Raw genomic sequence first — 18174 nt, forward strand, 5'->3', positions numbered from 1 at the left:
ATCATTTTCAGCGCCCAAAGCTGGGCGCCGAAATCTTTAACGCCCCAGCCTGGGCGCTGAAATCTTTAACGCCCCAGCCTGGGCGCTGAATCTCTCTCTGCTAACCAAATTCTGCCAGAAGTGCTCGTCATTTTATCCGCACATACACGGAAAAATAACGAACAGTTGGGGGGTACAACACATATTCAGATATACGTACCACCAAAAAAAATACATGTACTCAAAAAAAAATAAAACAAATTTTTGGCTTACGGCAAAGCAGCAAATTAAAATAATAATAAACTTCACTTATTCTACCGTTTCAAATAATATGTTTCCAGCTCATAACGTACTTGTTTAAAATCGGCATTCTAAGAAACCATTTTCTAGCTAAGAACTACGCAAGACCTGATTCCAAATTAAACCTATTTAAGGCGGATACGTAGGCAATCCATGATTCGGTCCAACCAATTTGCAAAAATGTTAAAGCCTATAGAATAACAAGAATAAAAAATAGAGTCCCTTATTGAAATTTAATTACTTGCAATCCAAGTCGAAAAAAAAATTTAAGTCAAAGGAAGAATCCAAGTCATCAAGATGCCAAAATGAGCACACATCGAAAAATAATAAGGGCACGTACCCTTGCCAGAAGGAGCACTCACATTCCTAGGCACTTAGCCAATACTCAAAAGATCGCTTTGCCTCAATTGAATGGGGGCTAGCGCGAGCGTCCATGACCTCTAAAGTACTCGACTTGACCCTCCCTAAAGCAAAGTAACTCACTTAAAGACCTTCTTTCACCACTAGACACAATCATAATCGCCAACAAGTAGTAAAGGCAGTAAGCTTGCAATAAAGAGGATTGTTCTACGGCATCGCCCCATCGTTCCTTCGAACTCAGGGCACCCGTTCATGGTAATTCAAATGCTTGCGAATCCCCTTTGAAAAAATCAGACATTGTCAATAGGACTTGGCACTTAACCAAGGCTCACCCTACTCAGACATATGACACGGGCATCTAAAATCGAAATCTGAAAGCATCATTAATGAGAAGACATAATAGCAACTGGGGGCTAAAAATTGGAATGAAAGAGCTAGGGAAAGAACTAAGTATACCTTGACCTTTTCTGCAGACATACACCAAGTAAATCAAGTCAATTTGAAAGCGATTGTATTCCCGCAATTCTGGAAAAGATGGCCCTAAAATCCCAAAGCATGTGCCACACGGGCACAAGTAATATCTTGACGCCTGCACCCTGGCTTCTAGCAAATCCTTAGACAGCATTCCGAAAATCGTAACAGTATTTTAATTCACTCATGTAATCCTGTACGAACCCTTCTATAAGTCAACTTACTTAGGACACCTCGGATTGTACACAGTAGGACTCGGATTTCAAATAATTTCCAAAGACTTCTTCGAACATAATAAAGTGTCGTTGGTTTAAGCTAAGTATGCGTTTATCTCGATGTTGCAAGTGAGTCAAAAAAAATTTAAATATGATTATGGGTAAAGACAGGCACCTATCTTTTGGTCAAGGCACACTTCAACATGTCACTACCTTGACCATGGCAATGTCGCACAATACGACGTTTACAAGAGAAGTAGCAAATCACTACTCGAACGTACCTCGCACTAAACGAGTCTAGTTCAAACCATTCATGATCCATGTCACCATGAATACATAAAAACGTATGCCAAGCATTATAGCACCAAGCCAATCCCGTAGCTACAATTGGGGGCTTGAGAAAAACACTCTAAAAATGCTCGAAATGACGATTTTATCGCAAATTCTTGACGCTAATGCTATACACACGTCATAGGGGCACAATCCTAAGGTTTAATCGTGTAAAACGAACCTTAGAGTGGCTACAACCCCTCCCAAATTCTAAGCACTACTTAGAATATATAAATTCACCCCACTAACAAGGGTAACTGAAAATCGCGAGTCACTAAAACTCCGATCAAATTACTGCACATAACGCTCGCCCTACAAGCGCCCGTTACACAGTCTACGTCGTTCCAAAGCAAAAGCGAAAAAAAAGTCAAGGATAAAAAACAAAAAAAAATAAAAAAAAGAAAGAAACATCTATGAATCCTTGCATCGAACGAAGTAATAAGCCGTGCACACCCACGCAGAAGGTGCTACACTTGTTCGAACACCTGAACGAGGCGTGATGAAGTACTCCAATGCAAAAAATAGTAATGACATCCCAACACCTGGAGGAGTGTTATAAGACACGCTGTTAGGCCACACAAGCCTAAGTCGCACCATAAGTTCAACCATCCCAAGGTACAAGTCTAAAAAAAAGAGTAAGGCATATTGCACTAATGCGGGCACGAACAAGAGCATGTGTAAAAGAGGCAAAGACTACTTATCGCCCAAATTCAAAATGCAAGCCAAACGATTTCTACATTAAGGATTAAAGGTAGCAAATTATTACCTACCACGGAAGGGATAGCTCGCACCTACACGAGCGGAACCCCAAGGCATCTTTCTCGAAAGAACCTACAAAAATCGTACGCCAAAAGGAAGCATCCCAACATGCATACTTGGAGGCTCCGAGCTACGAAACGACCATAGCAAAATAAATAAATAAAAGCCTCAAAGCAAATGTTTGAACGATCAAAAGGGCACGATGCTTGAGCCCACTTCATGAATGGACCTGAACCCTATGAACGCTCGTTCGCACATACATATCATCATTCTAAGTATCGAACATTCACGAACGCGTTCAAAAGAAAAAAATATACGTTCAAAATAAAGAGCGATCAAAGTCTTACGCCTCAAGGTATGTTCCTCGGGCCACATAGACTCGCCCAACTATTGCAATAACCGTACGCCTTAAGAGCGACAGTTCCTTTAAATAATCGCCCCAAAGCGACAAACACCGTAGTCCACCAATCGGCTACGACTTCTCGAGAAACCACCACGATCACTCAACTCATTGTGATCTCTGATAAAATTCTACGTTCCAAAAATAAAGAAAAACAAAAGAGAAGAGAATACGTAGAATTTCCAAGTGAAATAAACGAACGGACAAGAGGCCAACTGTGTCATCAAAAGACCAGCCCAAAGAATATTTTCAACGCCCCACTTGGGGTGAAATATTTCTAACGCCCATGCCTGGGCGCCGAAAATGAGCCCAGGCCCAAAAGAAACCTTGACTTCTATCACTACTACAAAATAGGGCTATAGCAACGCCCTTTTATGCAACGGTTTTACTAGCGTTGCTATATCATAGCTATTGCAACAATTAAAAAATTATAAATTTGAGTAAACTTTGAGTTTGAAAAAATGTTGCCATAGAAAAACTATAGCAACGGTTGTATATTTTGATTATTCTATTGCAACAATTTTTATGTTTTTTTATTTTTTGATAAGTTATGGCAACGATTTTGTTGAAGCATATGAAATATGTTTAAAATAAAATAAATTAACACTACTACAAAATAGGGAATAGATAATGCTGAATAGAAAACGGTTAAGTTTGTTAGGGAGAACATCTTTACTTAAAACAGTTGTGTGGAGAAATAATAGAGAACAATTACCTTATCAAACCGTTTTATTCCTTACACAATGAAAAGGATTAAATATATTTTAAATATATATTTTAAAAATAATATATACTAGATGATTCCAAAATATTTAACAAATAATAATAATAATAAACCCTTATTTATTAATCCATTATTTGCTAGTCGGCATAACTCTTAACGCCAGAGCATCCAAAACCTTATTCCATAAAAAACATACGGGGTAAGAGCGACCGAAATACTCCCGCCTCACCGCACCTCATCAGATCTCCTTCCATTACCGCTGCCCCACGCCGCCTCCCAACCTCCGGTGAACGTTGTCTATCTCACCGTCGCCGTAAATTTCAAGGTTGGTATGTTTAATTTTTTTTCATGCTATTTCTTCAACAAATAACCTAGCTAGGGATTATGAATATTTTTAGTTTATCAAATTGTAATACAAAGAAAATGAGTAAGGAATTCTAGGCTGTTAATGGCCAAAATAGAACATTGTTGTAAATTTTAGGTCGAATTAGTTGGGTGTACATATTAAATTTTAGGTCGAATAAGTTGGGTTTCTGATTCTGCGATTATGTTGGTGTTATCTGCCTTGTATGGTTCAATTAGAAGAAGGTAAATCCCTAGTTCTTCGCTATTTTAGTAGATATTCCGGCAGAAAATTAATAGATCATCGTGTTTGACTTGGGTTGAGTTGGCATCCTCTGCAATGTTGTCGATTTCCTGCCATTGTTGCATCTTCTCATTAATATTTTAGGTATAACTGGTTGCCATATTTTAACAGGTGATTCTTTCTTCTTATGTGATCTTTTGGTTAATGTTCTCTGTATTTTATTGCATTCGTCTCCTCACACCTTTTTCCCATTTTGGTTGATTCAACTTTAATTTGTTAGGTCAATGTTTATTTTCTGTACATGGTTGATTCGTCTCCTCGTCAGTGCTTTGCAATGAGCGATTTGTGATTGAACTTTTTACAAATTGAAGGATAAGATTACAAAGGTAGTTTTTAATTATATTGCGTATTGCTCCTCTGCTAAGTGTTTTTGAAAATTTGATTTTAAAAAATTAAATTTTATAAAAAAATTATCAAATTCAATAGAGTTCATTCAAAAAAAAATTAAAAATCGGCAAAAGTTGATGCATGGGCAGCATCTACAAACAAGAACAACCATGATTGTTTTTACTTCACTCGTATTTACTGTAGATCAAGTGATCAACTGATACAATCTAGGACATTACAATATGGTAGTTATCGAATTAGGTTTTCCATTTTGTTGTAGTTTGTCAAGTTATTTATTTCATCCTCGTATTTATTTCACTTTTGTGTGTGTGTGTTTGTGTGTGTGCAGGCTCAAGTGGCCTACCGGTGAATTATTAGAATTCTTTTGTTGATGTCCTGATGACTGCAGGGTGCTTGAGCTGCTCTAATTTTAAGCTTCTGGTCAGTTGGGTGAGCAGTATGGACATGTTGCCGTTGTTGTAGGTTACATTTGTTTCGTCTTTGTTTTATTATGAAACCTAGTTCGTTTATTCTTAAGGCTTGCATAGTGTTACTTGCCTAGTTTTTGTTTGTCTCATAGCTTGTACATTGAGCAGAGATCTTACTATTACGCTCTTGAACTTGATACTGATAAAACATAGCAATTCAAAGGCTAATGTGTGTAGAGTTTTCAGCAATATAAGAAGAAATTAGCATTCTACATCTGTCAAATCTGGCAAATAAGTAATCATGATTGATCTCTTTCTTTTCTGTTTTACAGAGGAGTTTGTTTACTTTTCTTCAAATCGGCATCATTGCAAACCAAAGTTTATGAGAATCAAAGAATATGTGTTTATACCATGAATATGTGTTTTTGAAAATGAAAATGTGATATATATATATGGTAGCGACTTGTGAGTGTTTCATCACTGATTTATCATAGCATATCAAACCTCTAGGTAATGTTTACATCCTATTTTTATACTACTGTTTCACCTTGTAATTTTTTTTGTTAGGGAAGTCTTGTCTATTAGGCGACCAACAACTCTCTAACCCTCATTCAGGTCAGTATGCACTTTGTTTCTAATGGAGAAATGAACTATTAACTTGTAGCTTTGACTTGTGATATGTCACTTGTTTTCCTATCCATCCATCTGACATGCATAACGATCGCTGAATTCTTTATGTTCTTTTTCAACTGAAGATGCATCCTGCTAGCTGTTCAGAAGCTAAGAACATTTTTGACCTTGTTCTAAATTCTTCTACTGATTGTTGTCTATTCTTCATGATTGTTAGTGAGAAGAAAATGGGAGATTTTTGGCAATGTTGGGTACCCAGTCTTCAACATTAAAGTGTTGACTTTGCTCTTCTCCAAGACTCCAGGTAAAAGAGATTGTTATTTGTCTGCTTAATTTTGATATGCATATCCAGTATCATATATCAAGACATTTCTTTCTCTTGGGATTAAGATCATATACAATGGCTAAGTTCACCAGTGTTTAGGTAAGTAACATGGCTTTTGGATAACGGAGTGCGTTTTAACCTTTTTATTTTCGTTTTTGAAGATTGCCAAAGTTGCCTTTGAACCTTTCGATGTTCCTGATCTGCTTAGTTCTACTTTTGTGCTTAGCTCTATTTTTTGAGCTTCTTTTTTGAGTAATGTTTTACCTACTTATAACCTGAAATGTTCTGGCTGTCAACTGCTGCTTTCTGATTTGATTTGTTGTTTATTCTGAGTTCTTCGGCTCTGTAGTATTCACCAGGACTGCCTGCTTAGGTCTGCTTATTTGTGCGGGCAGTTCTAATGTACTGTTGTGTTCTGACCTATACTACTTTTGTTTGTGTCTAATAATCTGCTGACAGTTTGCATTGCTGCTTGTTGTTTAGTTTCTGATAATACTTTACCCTTGAATTGTATGTGTGTTGAGAACCGTAAATGTTTTGTTGAGGTTCTGCCACTATAGCTTTCTGAGAGTGTTTCTTAAATTTGTTGAGTCGTTTTCGAGTTTTTTATGTTGACCTTTTTTTCCTTTATGTATGATTCCTTATTTTGATGAAGCAAATTGCATATCTTTATGATCTGCTACTTATTTTGTTTTCTAGTTCTCCTGTAATTGGATCCTTCTGTGACATAATTTGGGGGAATGCATTTCTGTGTATAAAATCTGAATGTGTTTTTAATTTCTTTTGTTTAAATCTAGGGACTATATTGCATGGCTTAGTTTAGTTTTAGTTCTTATGATTAGACTATACGTAGAAAACAAATTACTTGAAGAATGCATCGTATACATATTGCATTCATGCATGTGTTCATCTTCTAGTTTCCTTCTGCATTTGAAGTAATTTATCAGAATATCTATAAATATCTATAAATACATAATACTAAATATCTATAAATACAGAATACTAAATATCTATAAATACAGAATATCTCTTATCAGAATATCTATAAATAAAAATCACATAGTTATCCGGGTTTATTTATGATGGAGATTGGAATTAAAGAGGTTTGAGTTAATAGTGGGATATAAACTAGCTTTACAACCTATACATACAGTATAGTAAAACATCCTTTACTATTTTCTCTACAATATTCACTTTACTCAACCAATAACTTTGCATTGCCAAATTTTGTAAATTAGAGCTGCTATTGTAGCTAGTGCAACCTTCCTTTGAATAATACTTTCCTCGAATCTTCTTTTGATCCATTTAAGTCTTAGGAGACTTCTTTTGTGGTAATGAATACCTAGCCATGCATCACAGTTTTGCGTTCCGAGGTATTGAATACTTGAATATATGTTTTTACTTTGCACAAGTACTTTATAATCCAGCTAGCTGAACTAGGCGATAATAGCTCCATGAACCTCCATATTTCACATAGATAACAGTCTTTATTCTTAATTATTTGATCCTTTTTGAACACTCTCTTCTCAAGTGAGTCATCAGGTTTCCTATGCTATGAAGCTGTTACTATTTCTGACCTTTTGCATCTACAATGGGAGTCTTGATAAATTTACATGAATAATTGGGTATTGGAAAAAGTTGTCATTTACCCATTAATCTTAAGGTTTAGCTTTAATCATTCATTTTCAGCTTCTTTTGGATAATAAATTTCTAATGAAAATGTTAAACTTGATTTGTTTGTTGTGCAGGATGGTGCATGTATGCAAGAATTACAAGCTACTTTAAATATGTGAAGATTTACAGGGTTTTTGGCACATAATAGTAGATAGGTTTTAAGAAATAGAGTTATAGGACCGTGATTGCATGATTTATTTTTAATGAATGTAGTTTTGTAACTTGTATATATATGTTTTTACTATTCTGACCTTTTTACTAGATATTATGCTTATGTAATTAAGTTATTTGAATTGTATACAGTTTTTGAACTTATTTTTTATGAAAATCTTATTATACGCAGCTCATATTTATTATATGTATATGGATAACTAAATCCATTTGAGAACGTAGCTTTAGACCAATTGAAAGCGTTTCCTTAAACTCAAATGAAACGTTGTAATAAACTCATTGGTAAGTGTTACCATTATCAAAACCAAAAGCGTTGCTATACACTCAATAGCAAGCGTTGCTATAAAATACAATTGGATGTTGTTACCATAAGTATAAGAAAGCGTTGTCATAGTTTTATATTTCTACCAACAACAAACTAATAAGTGTTGCCTTAAGTTGGCGAAATTGTTGCCTTAAATGTGTAAATGTTGGCTTAAGTTGTTGAATAACTGTTGCCACAGGTTAAAAGTGTTGCCTATAAAAAGCGTTGACATAGTTATTTATGGCAACGGTTTATCATAACTGTTGCCTAAATCCGGGAAACTGTTGCCATATACTTATAGCAACGCCCCCTATTGGTAACGGTTTTTAAACCATTGCTATAGGCCTATTACAACGGTTAATTGGTCTATGGTAACGGTTTATTGCCGTTGCTATAAGCCTATTTTGTAGTAGTGATAGGGCCCTGCCATATCCATTCGACTCGAAAATTGCCGATTTCTTTACTGAAAGTCGCACCTCACGGCTTTGTTAAGAGTAGCACACCACTACAAAGATCGCTCGCACTTACGAGCACGATCCCAAACACGATCAAGGACATTACAAATGCGTATCCCCAAGGAACCTCTTTGACAAGAAATGACCGTCAAGCACGAGTGCTTGGGGGCTCGAAAGAAAATATATATTTCAAAAGAGAGTATGCAAAGTTAAAACAATATTCCCAGACTACGTTGTACGAAGTCCCGTGTTAGGATAATCTCAAAAGATAAAACCGGATTACGACCTCAAGACAAAGGTCGCCGTTGATACTTATACATAGTCCCCTAATCAAGGACCCAGGGAGTGGCAAAATTGAGCCGTAAAGACTAGCTCAAAACCATGAAAGATGATGACCACGAGACAATGGTCCGTCTAAGCACGTTGTCGACCCACATTCAGGTTGCAGCTAAATCCTAGCATCCCTCGAAAGAATTCGCTCTTACAAGAATGAATAAAAAGAAATTCTCAAAAGAAATCACAAGAACAAATTAAATAGGGACTTGCCCACCTCAATCGGGCAAGATCGCGACACGTACCACGCGAGTCCCAAATTGAAAAGACGAATTCAGGTTCGTCCACTTCTATTGGACGGGGCGTCCACCCTCAGCAGACAGGCTCGCCCACCTTCAGCGGGCGGGGTCTGCGTCACTAACCGCGCAGGTCCTCATTTTTCGAAAATGAAAAGAAAATAAAATCTTCAAAACAAAAATAGGCTCGCCATCTTCAGTCGGCGGGGTCTACGTCACAAACCATGTAGGTCCCTATTTTCAAAAACATCAAAACAGATTCGTCCACTTCTATCGGACGGGGCGTCCACCCTCAGCAGACTGGCTCGCCCACCTTCAGTGGGCGGGGTCTGCGTCACTAACCGCGTAGGTCCTTAGTCGCTGCAGCAATAACTTTTCCAGGTTTATCCTTTTCCAAAAATCAAAGAATGGTTTATCTTTTTCCAAAAATCAAAGGATGGTTTATATTTTTCAAAAAATCAAAAGATGGTTTCCCTTTTTCCAAAAATCAAAGGGTTGGTTTTCCGTTTTTCCAAAAAAGAGCGATGTGCTGGATTTTCCTTCGTTTTACGTCCTATAAAAACAAGGGGGTTTTCTCGTTTAGCTAACCCTGAAAATGAGAATCTTTAAAAAACATTTTACCTCGTGATTGGGCTTGGCCAGGCCTAGTTACACTTTATAGCTTTGATTTCGAAAACATCTTTAGACACTTCCAATGACAAAGTGAGGGAGTTTCTATACTATCAGTTAACAAATTCCAATAACACGTGAGGAATGTCTTAACACTTCAAGTGATGACCCTTAAGTCAAATGTTATCACTCGGGGGCTCGTGAGACCCTTGCAAAACAGGTCACATACACCATGGCTTGTATGACGCACTCCGTCTAGTACTTTGACCATCGTCTCATCTCGAGACTCAGTCAAAGTGGGGGCTAACTGTAGACACCTACTTTTGTCCCCATTCCCGAAAGGGAAGGTTCGATGATGAGAACATAAATCTCCACTTGGCAACGCATCTCCTATAAAATAACGAATCTCAATCACCCTTTCATTTCAGCCAAAACTGCTATTTATAGAAACCTGCTAAGAATAGTAACCGCCGTAAAAAGTAGTTGTAAAAAGTGGCAAAGTCATAAAAGATAGAAACCTGGCAGAATTAGGTGTTGCACTCCGACATAAATCCTAAAAGAGATAGAATTTGCATTCCTGGTATAATTCGAAAATAAGAGTTACGTATTAATTAAATTCCTAACGAACCTAGAGTTCGTAACGGGCCCAGACGCATTCCGTCATCAGTTAATAAGCACTAAAAGACTAGGATAAATCTCAAAAGCTCCGTATTCTAAGAGTCCAAATCTGACAAAGAACTCGGCCCAGATCCTATTTTCAACGCCTGGATCTGGGCGCCGAAGATAGGCGCTGAAAATGCATGGGGCCGTTTTATCTCAGGATTCTTTTTGAATCCGTATCTTAAAATCTATCTTTCCACACACCCTTTTCCTATAAATATAGCCTAAAACCGACGTGGAAATAACACACAATTCCATAACCTGAGTATTGACTATAGCCTTAAGCCTAAGCCTCACGCTGCGAAATTGATCCGGCGTTCTGTCGCAATCGACCCAAAAGTCGAACAGAACGCATCCTGACCCTTGTAGCTTGATGAATTAAGCCTAAATACTGGAACATTGCTTAGAAACCCGAGATTCGTTAAATAAAAGGAGAAATAGAAAAGCCAAGTGGTTAGTTTTCTGAGAACCACAACGCACCTCTCAAGGGTGCGTTGTAATGTGTCCCTCATATGATTTAATCGCTTTCATCACCCTTTTATAAAATTGTCAAACTATTAATTTGATTAATCTATCACGCCTAATAAGATAATACCTTGGACAATTGAATTGTCATGCTAGGTACCTTAAATCAATCTAAATAAGATAATCACGATCGATTTAGTGTTATGTGTTGCATATTGCTAAAATCAATTCAGAATAGTTTAATAGTTTAACGCATGTCCCTTCAATTATTTATGCTGAGCTAGTAAGGATAACCTGCCTCTGGAGTATTATCGATAAGCACTCCTCTCGGTAGCTACAGTCCCCCGAACTCTCAATCTCTGCCCTGTGGGTGTATGTTGAGCGATCCCACACCAGGGATCACAAGAGAACCTATGGCCGTCGTGGTCGAACATAATTGCACTCCCTTTATGTCACGATAACCGGGTTTTGTCAGTTTTTCTCATTGTCGTTAAAAACTGAATGGCGACTCCTATATTACTAGTCGATTGGGTGTAAACTCACAGGAAATCCAATTACACTTGATCAGACAACGTCACGCCCACGAGGGACGAGGTCATGCATTAGCCTCGTGCTTTTTTGACCCCCTCACAGGCGTGTGGCTCGGCGAGCCATGCGAGCTACCATGCGCAATCGAGTCGCAGCGACGCGGGCAGCAGCATGCACGCTCCGTGTCGCGCGCGTTGGGCGAGATGTAAGGGGCGTGTGCTGCGCGCATAGCAGGGCACAAGCCTTGCGATGGTGCAGCGATGCGTTGCGACGAGTCGAGCAAGGCACGCAGGGGCAGCAGCGATGCGTTGCGACGAGTCGAGCAAGGCACGCAGGGGCAGCAGCGATGCTGCGGGTACACGTGCACTGGCGTGCGATGGCTACGGGCTATGCTCGCATGCCTCGTAGGCCATACGATGGCTGCGATGGCTGCGGGCTATGCTCGTGTGCCTCGTAGGCCACGCAATGCTAATGGGTTGGGCGCAAGCCTAGCCCAAGTAAGCACATGACAATTTTTTTATGTTGGGCTTGACTTATTTGCATTTATTTGGGCTAACGGGATATTTAATTTACTATTTTATTTGCTTGGGTCGCGCCGCGAGTTTTAATTTAATATTTCACAATTAATTATCCGGAATAATTATTGGTTTGAGTGGGAGCCACTAAATGAAATTAAAATGAAATAATTATTTTTAATTATTTTCGTAGGTCGCATTATTTTAATTAAATTCGATTTTAATTAGAATAAAGTCTAAGGATTAACAATTTGGAAAGTGATTAATCTTTTAGGACGCGTTTATGTGAACGTGAATTTTAATTAATTCACGTAAATACTTGCATATTTATATGGGCCATTCGTTTTAGCATACGAATGGGTGAATGCATAGAATATATATTTTATGTAATGCAGGTACTCCAAGTGACTAGTATGGCCATTTAGGATAGTTAAATACAGTCTGCGTACCGTTCTATCTTTGAATGTGAAGTTTTAAATATGGTCTGCGTACCATGGAAATTTTGATGTAATTTATTATTTTCAGGTATTTCTAAGTTTAGAACTTTAAGTTAGTATTTGAACGAAGATTCAAGACGATGCCAAGCTAACAAGGAGGTTATGAAGATTGGATCCTTCAAGACAAGATGTTTAGGGCCATACTAGATCACCATTTATTTATGCACTTTGATATATATTATGCTTGAATGTATGTATGTATGCTTTGTATGAATAGGTTGTTTCATATGACTCAATTAGATTAAGTTCACAAAATAATCGAACCAACATAGAAACAACTAGGTCCAAAGTAATATTGAGTTTAAAATTGCCTTCCAAATCAAGCACTTACAAAAATCTAAGGATCTATGGTAGTAGGTTTACGCTAAAGCGAGGTGTTATTTTAGTTGACTTAGGTGGTAAGGCGTCTTAAAGGAGCACGTTGATTGTGGTTTCAACTCAAACAACAATGGCATTATGTTGTGGCAATGGGATAAATTATGGCATTAATTTATTAACCAAGAGTAATTTGGAGATTACTAGCAATTGGTTTTGCTTACCTAAAATCTTAAACTACTTAAGACATGCTAAAGCTGCTTAAGGATTTAGGACTTTTGGGGTCTGGGAATCGTTTCATTCATTTTGGACCATGTTTTTGCTTTTCCATGAATGAAATGTTTAATAGCTTTAATGATTGCATGAATGCTTTTATTTCAAGTTATTAAGGTATGATAAATGTTTTCTTTGCTAGTTCATTTTGTAGAATCGTAAATCTTCAACTTTATTGCTGTAGACACCTACTTTTGTCCCCATTCCCGAAAGGGAAGGTTCGATGATGAAAACGTAAATCTCCACTTGACAACGCATCTCCTATAAAATAACGAATCTCAATTCCCCTTTTCATTTCACCCGAAACCTGCTATTTATAGAAACCTGCTATTTAAACCTGCTAAAAATAGTAACTTCCGTAATCGGTAATTGTTAAAAGTGGCAAGTCATAAAAGATAGAAACCTGTCAGAATTAGGTGTTGCACTCCAACATAAATCCTAAATGAGATAGAAATTGCGAGAGAATCCTATTCCTAATATGATTCGAAAATAAGAGTCACATATTAATTAAAATCCTAACGAGCCTAGAGTTCGTAACGGGCCCAGACGCATCCCGTCACAAGGTTAATACGCAATAAAAGACTCAATTAAATCTCAAATACTCCGGATTCTAGGAATCCGAATCTGACTAAGAAAAACAGGCCAGATCCTATTTTCAACGCCTGGCTCTGGGCGCTGAAAATACCTGGTACGTGTTTTTTCCTAATTCCTCGTGGATTAGAGTTCTGCAATTCTATCTTTCCACGAACGCTTTTCTATAAATAGGGCCTTAAGTTCGACGTGAAAAAAACACACAACAACATACAATTATTATTCTGAGTATTGACTCTAAACCCCTAAGCCTAAGCCTCACGCTGCAAAACTGATCACGCGTTCTGTCGCATTCGATCCATAAATCGAAAAGAACGTATCCCGTCCCATAATTTGAGATTCGTTAAATAAAAGGAGAAATAGCAAAGTCAAAGTGGTTAGTTTTCTGAGAACCGTGACGCACCTCTCAAGGGTGCGTCGTAATGTGTCCCTTCTCCATGGTTTAATTGCTTTCCTCGCCCTTTTATGAACTGTTAAACTAACTAAAATCTGATTGTTCGATCACGCTTAATAAATATGATATTTTTGGGAAATTGGATTATCATGCTAGGTCCCTTAAAACAATCTAAATCTGATAATCGCGCCCGATCTAGTACTATATGTTGCATATTGATTAGTTTAATAGTTAACGCATGTCCCTTCAATTATTTATGCTGAGCTAGTAAGGATATCCTGCCTCTGGAGTTATCGAAGAGCGAGTACTCCTCTCGGTAGTTACAGTCCCCCGAACCCTCAATCTTTACCCTGCGGGTGTACGTTGAGCGATCCCCACCACCAGGGATCACAAGGGAACCTACAGCCGTCGTGGTCAAACATAATTGCACTCCCTTTATGTCACGATAACCGGTTTTTGTCAATTTTTCTCATTGTCGTTAAAAACTGAATGGCGACTCCTATATTACTAGTCAATTGGGTGTAAACTCACAGGAAATCCAATTACACTTGATTTGACAAAAAGAAGCGTCACACCCACGAGGGACGAGGTCACGCATTAGCCTCGTGCTTTTTCGACCCCCTCACAGTGGCGACTCCACTGGGGATAGTGAAGGAAATACTCGTGCTTGTAGGTAATCAAAATAGCCGAAGGGTGAAACGATCCTACCCCGCGTTTATTTCCCCATCAAGTTGGGACGACCTGAAAATCAACGTATTAATGTGAACGGGCAGAACCGCATAACGAATCTTGGCTCCCTTGGTGTTTCATCTCGGGAGTTGGGACTAAGGATACCTTTTTTCGCCAATAGGGGGGTGCACACGCCGCGCATGTTGCCCACTCGGTACTTGTGCAGGTAGTACACCTATCCCGAACCCAATCGCTCGCTCATTAGGTCCCTCTCGCCTGCATGCCCCCTTGGCTTGCACTTGCGGGTTGGCCTCTTGAGCGAAATTCGTCTGTTGAAGACACTACCTCGACCGGGGCATGTGTTGGATCTATGATAGAAGCGGTACCAAGCCAGGCCCAAATAACTACCCATAGAAGCCTATCATAAACTACATGACATATTATTATTGCCTCATGATGGAATGTTAGTTATGTGTAGCGAAATATATGATTGTGTGTGACAAACTATCCTAGAAAAACCAATGACCTTAAAAACTGCCTAAATATTCATAAACCAATTTGCCAAAGAGTTATACCGAAATACGTGTTCCGCAAACCCGAACGATCGCCAAAAAAATAAGCGACGCCAGGGATGGCCTGTAACGAATCCCACAAACGCTGCACAATGCGTAAAGGACGTTATTAGGCAAGCACGCAAAATCGAAGTCGCATAAACAAAAGTAGACGCAAACAGAAAACGAGAACCAGCCAGGGGCGCATTTTCAACGCCCCTGGCTGGGCGCCAGAATTTCTCACGCCCGACGCTGGGCGCTGAAGTTGCTGCTTGGCCTTCTGGTCAGGCGCAGCAGCCTCGGCGCCCGCGCAAAAGGAAAATACTGTTGCATATTAAACAATAAAATAATAATGTTGCTATAATAATATAGTTAGAATGGACTTATCTCGATGATGCGAAAAATTGGATGAACAAATAATGAACAATTGTTGCGTCGTGGGATACCACTGTCCTAAAAGACGATTCCGCACTACCTCCTGGTGCAGTAGAACAAAAGCGATCGCCCTCCAGGATTAACACAACTCCGAATTTGTGTGCACTCACAAACCCGAATGGAGTCAGAAAATTTGTCCAAAAACCGAGAACAATTTAAGAGAGAAAGCCTGTGATTACTTTTCTGGAATAGTGTATATTATGGCTGCAATTTGGGAAGATACAAAGTTTGATTTAAATAATCAAACTTTAGGAAAAGCAAGAGACCAAAGCGGGCAGAATAATAAAGACTGTAACGGCCACCATTAAGGATAATTAAACCAACGGTTACGTAATCAATACAGATTCCCGTAACAATGTTTTAACCAAAATAGCCCGGTACCAAAAAGGAATATGTAAGAACCACAAAACCCACCCATGCCCGCGGATCGCATGCCCAAGAACCTAGGCCCACAACTCGTGGCCCAAGCCCGACCCGGACGATGCACGTGTGAGTTATGTGTTCACCCATACCACTCTCATACTTTCTCAAACAAGAGTTACACTCACAACCCAGTATATAAGCAAGGAGGAAATGAGGAATTCTTTCAATGTGGGACAATAAAAAATATTCACATATTTACACTCTTTTCTTTTGCATTTCCCAACAAGAACTTCCAACAATCCCCCACAGGTTCGAAGATGTGAAAAAGAAAGAAAGAGATTTGTTTTGGACAAAACATAACAATTGAATAGGTGTCAATGTCTTTCGACTTGAATTAACACTTAGTGACATTTGAGCTATGATCTCTTTCTTACCAAGTGACTTTCGTATTGAACTTGATAGGGAGTTAGAAACCCGTCACTCAAAGCACGCAACTAAATATGTATGATATTCTGACTCCGCGAATAAAAGTGACGCCTTATACTGGCCATACGTCCAACCTGGATATGCTCATAGGTGCTCTAGAGAATAGCCCATATCACAATTCTCATAGGAAGCGGCCACACTTCCACACCTACGTAGGTGAATCCCATCAAGTGTGAGCTACCTTCACACCACCAAAAATATGGATATGGGTTCATTAAGAGCCGTATGCTCAACCTCTTTCCTATTGTAGCAAGCACAAAATGACATCTAGGGGATGGACAAAATAGAATTTTGTGCTTCCGAATTGTATCATAGTGTCGTCCTTTGAACTCTGAGAGTAGGATTTCATTACTTTACAATTCATCCAATGGGCCTCAAGCCCATCCCTTCCAATGTTTTCAAAACTAGTTTTATTATAGGCCTTTTGTTTACGGGTCCGCTTTATTCATTTCAGACTTTACACAGTCTAAAGATTTACTCAATAGACAACATATATATCTTTGACGGCTTTATACCTCAAACAGATGTGTCTTTCTTCCATTATAGGCATGGTTCTTTGCAACAACAATTGCAACAACAATTGCAACTGAAGGAGCTGGCTTCCCCCACACTGGAATATCTAAAAGCACATTCCTCAACCATTCATAACCTGCCAATTCAATAGCAATAAATTCCTATTCCATATTAGTCATAACAGTCTGTACAGGATTGCTTGCAAGATTTTCAAGATACAGCTCCACCCCCCCTAGGGTGAAGAATAACAACTATTGGAGTGGACTTTATAATTATCAGATACCAAATAGGCATCACATGATCCCTCCAATTACTCTTGGAAATTTGGAGTAGTGCAAACTCCAATCCATGGTACCTACATGGTACCGAACCAATCACCTTATAGCATCCCAATAATCATTACTTGGGCTATGATTGTACCTGCTCAAACCACTCACGGAATAATCAATGTCAAGCGTAGTGTAGTTCTTACGAAACATAATACCACTAACAATTTTTGCATATTCAGATTTGACAAACTAGATCACTTTTATCTTTAAGTGGATGTTTGGATCAAAAGGAGTCCTAACTTGATCGACATTAAATGAGAAAAACGTTTTAAACAATTTTTTCAGCTTAGTGCCATTTGGAGTCCTTATAAATTTTACTCCCAAAATCACATTTGCCTCATTCATGGTTTATCATTTCAAAATTCCGAAAAAATTCTTTTATCTCATTTATTCGATCCAAGTTAGTGTCAAACATTTATTATATCATCCACGTAAAGACAAACGATCACACAATCAAGAGAATCGTGCTTAGAATAAACACAAGAGTCACCTTCAATGATATGAAAACATTACCAGACATAATCTTGTCAAACTTGTAATACCGTCATTTAGGAGCTTGCTTAAGTCTTTCAACGTACGACTTAACCAACTTACAGACCTTGTTCTTTTGACATCTTCAATTCAGCCATATGAGCTCAGCTTCATAGTGTAAAGTGAAATATACTTATACTTTGCATCTTTTCATAAAATTACGCACTATCACCTGGTGAAGAATAAATTTACTAGTAATGATATGATCGTCCCAACTGTAAAGCAACAACAACCAAGAGTAAGTGGGCACCGCATTATACTTACAAACACATTAGCATAATATTTTGAGGGTTCTTTCTCAAAAACTAACAACTATATGCTAGAACTACAACGAGTGTACGATTACCAAACACTCTCCATATACAGTGAGAATAAGATTAAAT

General features: G+C 38.4%; 1 long non-coding RNA gene across 2 annotated transcripts; it reads left to right on the forward strand.

The window, feature by feature from the left end:
- Window positions 1-4950: 4950 nt before the first annotated feature.
- LOC110803385 (uncharacterized) lies at window positions 4951-7771 on the forward strand. 2 transcript variants are annotated; one of them, XR_008927794.1, is made up of 4 exons: window positions 4951-4990; window positions 5507-5554; window positions 5787-5873; window positions 7643-7771. It is a non-coding gene; the product is annotated as an uncharacterized lncRNA (long non-coding RNA). The 2 variants fall into 2 exon arrangements; XR_002537430.2 differs by lacking the exon at window positions 4951-4990 and having other exon boundaries at window positions 5072-5554; window positions 7643-7769.
- Window positions 7772-18174: the final 10403 nt, after the last annotated feature.

Source organism: Spinacia oleracea, chromosome 2 (genome assembly GCF_020520425.1).
Source record: "Spinacia oleracea cultivar Varoflay chromosome 2, BTI_SOV_V1, whole genome shotgun sequence".
In the NCBI taxonomy this organism is placed as follows: Eukaryota; Viridiplantae; Streptophyta; class Magnoliopsida; order Caryophyllales; family Amaranthaceae; genus Spinacia; species Spinacia oleracea.